Raw genomic sequence first — 5,000 nt, 5'->3', positions numbered from 1 at the left:
TTTACTCACTCACTCACTCACTCATTTACTCACTCACTCACTCACTCATTTACTCACTCACTCACTCATTTACTTACTCACTAACTTACTCACTCATTCACTCAATCACTCAATTACTCTCGCACTCATTTACTCACTCACTCATTTACTTACTCACTCACTCACTCACTCATTTACTCACCACTCACTCACTCATTTACTGACTCACGTACTTACTCACTCATTCACTCACCACTCACTCACTCACTCATTTACTCACCACTCACTCACTCACTCATTTACTCACTCACCACTCACTCATTTACTCACCACCACCACTCACTCACTCACTCACTCACTCATTTACTCACTCACCACCACTCACTCACTCATTTCCTCACTCATTTACTCACTCACCATTTACTTACTCACTCACCCATTTACTCTCTTACTCACTCACTCACTCATTTACTCACTCATTTACTCACCACTCACTCATTTACTCTCACTCACTCACTTACTCACTAATTTACTCACTCACTTATTCACTCATTTACTCATTTAATCACTCACTCACTCACTAATTTACTTACTCACTCACTCACTCACTCATTTACTCTCTCACTCATTTACTCTCTCACTCATTTACTCACTCACTCATTTTCTCATTTACTCACTCACTCACTTACTCACTCACTCCTTACTCACTCATTTATTTACTCACTCACTCATTCACTCACTCATTTACTTACTCACTCACTCACTCATTTACTTACTCACTCACCATTTACTTACTCACTCACTCATTTACTTACTCATTTGCTCACTCACTCACTCATTTACTCTCTTACTTACTCACTCCTCACTCATTTACTCACTCACTCACTCACTCATTTACTCACTCATTCACTCATTTACTCACTTACTCACTCATTTACTTACTCATTTGCTCACTCACTCACTCATTTACTCTCTTACTCACTCACTTACTCACTCATTTACTCACTCACTCACTCACTCACCCATTTACTCTCTTACTTACTCACTCACTCACTCATTTAATCACTCACTCACTCACTCATTCACTCAATCACTCACTTACTCACTCACCCATTTACTCTCTTACTCACTCACTCATTCACTCAATCACTCACTCACTCACCCATTTACTCTCTCACTCACTCACTCATTTACTCACTCACTCACTCATTTACTTACTCATTCACTCATTTACTCACTCACCACCACTCACTCACTCACCTCACTCACTCACTCACTCACTCACTCACTCACTTAATCACTCACTCATTCACTTACTCACACACTCACTCACTCACTGGAATAGTCTTCCTGACAGTTGGAATAGTCTTCCTGACAGTGTTAGGGGCTCAGACACACTTTCCCAGTTTAAGTGTAGATTAAAAACTTATCTTTTTAGCAAAGCCTACACATAACATACGTCTCACATCATAACCTTGCGCTCCAGAACATCTGATCACATGCACATTATCAACTTGTTCTATTAATATCATAAACAGCAGCTATGCTAATTTGTTTCCACTGCTTCTCTTTCTCTCCCCATCCCGAGGCATCCTGAGGTTTGGCCAGCTCCAGTCACATCCCACCTCATGAAGATTATGGACCTGTGAAGAAGTAGATGCCGGATTCGCAAACATCCCGAACCATCTAGAGACGTACCAGTGCCAATTGGATCCCACTACAAGTGTGGAGTTTTGACATTGGACCTCCTGGAGTGTTTAAAGGCTCTGGCATGGAGAAGCTGATGCTGGATCTGTGATTATCACAAATGTTGAGCTCAGTAGCTCCTAGTTTTATAACCATAAAGCCTGTAAAAGACTGTAGAAAGAACATTACTTATAATCCTATACTCCAGTACTCATGTTAGTTTTCACTCTCCAGTGTTCTGTATTGTTAAAAGATTTACGATCAAACTCTTGATGTCACCCAAATGAGGATGAGTTCCACTTTTAAGTCTGGTTCCTCTCAAGTTTTCTTCCTCATAACATCTAAGGGAGTTTTTCCTTGCCACAGTCGACACGGCTGCTCATCAGGGATAAATGCACACCATTCACCTTAACTGTTGATTTCTGTAAAGCTGCTTTGAGACAATGTCTGGTGTGAAAAGAGCTATATAAATCTCACTCACTCACTCACTCACTTACTCATTCACTTATTCACTTACTCACGTACTCACTAATTCACTAATTCACTCACTCATTTATTTACTCACTCACTCACTCACTCACCACTAACTAACACACTCACTCACTCACTCATTCACTCACTAACTCACACACTCACCCACTCACACATGTATTTACTCATTCACTCACTCATTTACTCCTTCATTCACTTACACACTCACTAATTTATTTATTCACTCACTTAGTCATTCACTTACTCACACACTTACTCACTTAGTCATTCACTTACTCACACACTCACTCACTTATTCACTCATTCACTCACTAACTCACACACTCACTAATTCACACACTCACACATTTATTCACCCATTCACTTACTCACAAACTCACTCACTCACTCATTCACTTACACTCACTCACTCACTCACTCAATCACTCATTCACTCACTCATTCACTCACTAACTCACACACTCACTCACTCATTCACCCACTCACACATTAATTCACTCATTCACTCGCTCACTCACTTACTCACACACTCACTCACACACTTACTCATTTACTTACTCACACACTCACTCATTCACTCACTCACTCACCCATTCACTTACTCACACACTCACTCATTTACTCATTTACTCACTCACTCACTCACCACCACTCACTCACTCACCACTCACTCATTCACTTACTCACACACTCACTCATTCACACACTCACACATGTATTCACTTATTCACTCACTCACTCATTCATCACCCACTCACTCACTTACTCACACACTCACTCACACTCACTCACTCACACACTCACACACACTCACTCACTCATTTACTCATATACTTACTCACTCACTCACTCACTCACTCATTTACTCACTCACTCACTCACTCATTTACTGACTCACTCACTCACTCATTTACTCACTCATTTACTCACTCACTCACTCACTCACTCACTCATTCACTCACTTACTCATTCGCCACTCACACACACTCACTCACACTCACTCACTCATTCACCCACTCACTCACCACCACTCACTCACTCACTCATTCACCCACTCACCACTCACTCACTCACTCACCCATTAACTCACCCACTCACTCATTCACTGACTCACACACTCATTTACCTACTCATTTACTTAATTACACACTTACTCACTCACTTACTCACACACTTACTCATTCACCCACTCACACATTTACTCACTCACTCACTCACTCACTCACACATTAACTCACTCAGTCACTCACTCATTAACTCATTCACTCACTCGTTCACTGACTCTCTCACTGACTCTCTCACTCACTCATTCACTTACTCATTTCCTTACACAACAGCAACGTCAGATTCTGTCATCCGATTTGTCAGAAGGAGATGTTGAACTTTTGGACTATAATTCCAGCGCATGTGGATCTTTACTAAACTATTACTGGTACACAATTATATAGAATGTCTTTAAATAGCATGATTTCTTTTTTCTTTACTTGAACCAGGGGACACAAACATTCCAGCATGACAATGCTCCTGTCCACAAAGCCAGCTCCATGAAGATATGCTTCACATGGGTTGGAGTAGAAAATCACCTGCTATAAAACTTAACCTCAACCCTACTGAACAACATATGGGATGAATTGGAACACCAATTGCACCCAAGGCTTCCTCACCTCACCTACATCAGTACCTGACTCTGACTCTACTAGTGCAACATCTTGCCAGAAGAGTGGAGGTTATTGTAGCAGCAAATGTGGAATGGAATGATCAAAAAACACATATATGAACATTTGTTTCCACAAACTTTGTTCCATATATTATATTTATTTTACACAGTCAGACTTAAACAGTTTATGCTTTGTGTTTTGTGTGTGGGTGTTTATATATAGTAGGTGTCTTTTATTCAAGACAATGGCTGTTTATTGTGAGGTTTTTTCTAAATTGTCTGGCGTCATCATGTTTTGGTTGAGTGTTATTTATACACACACTCGCACACACACACACACACACACACACACACACACACACACACACAGTATAATAACAGTCCTTACAACCCACTCATTAACCTCATTAACCTGAGCGTCCATTTCCCCTGAATGTAAAGGCTAAGGCCCAAGCTACCATTACCGGGCCCCTGAGCAAGGCCCTTAACCCTTTGTGCTCCTGTGACCCTGCACTCTGACTCCAGCTTCCTAACATCACTGAGATATATAAAATGTAAATGTGACAAAGTACACGTGACAAGAATAAAGCACCTTTACCTTTAAAACAGTAGTGCACAGAAAAGCATCTTCAAATGCACTACACACTGATCCTTGAAATGGATGAGCTACAACAGAAGAAGACCACATGAGTATGGACATGGAATTCACCAGAGCTGCACAGGTTGTTGCTGGGATCCTCTTCCACTCCTCCATAGTGACATCATGGAGCTGCTGGATGTTAGACACATGGTGCTTTTACCACCTTCTGCTTGAGGATCCCCACAGGTGCTCTCTAGGATTCAGGTCTGGAGACCTACTTGGCCATTTCATTACCTTCACCTTCACTTTTACCTTCAGTAAGGCAGTTGTCATCTTGGTGGTGTGTTTGGGGTTGTTATTATGTTGGAAAACTGCTGTTTGGCCCAGTTTCTGAAAGGAGGGCATCATGTTCTGCTTCAGAATGTCACAGTACATGTTAGAATCCATGTTTATCTAAAAAAACTGCAGCTCCCCAGTACCAGCAGCACTCATGCAGCCCCAGACCATGATGCTACCACCACCATGCTTGACTGTAGGCAATAAACATGCTAGACACCATCTGAGCCAAACAAGTTTATCATAGTCTCATCAGACCACAGGACATGG

The sequence above is a fragment of the Silurus meridionalis genome, chromosome 3 (genome assembly GCF_014805685.1).
Source record: "Silurus meridionalis isolate SWU-2019-XX chromosome 3, ASM1480568v1, whole genome shotgun sequence".
Taxonomy (NCBI): Eukaryota; Metazoa; Chordata; class Actinopteri; order Siluriformes; family Siluridae; genus Silurus; species Silurus meridionalis.
The sequence above is the reverse complement of the archived record's forward strand: the minus strand, read 5'-3'. Positions refer to the sequence as shown.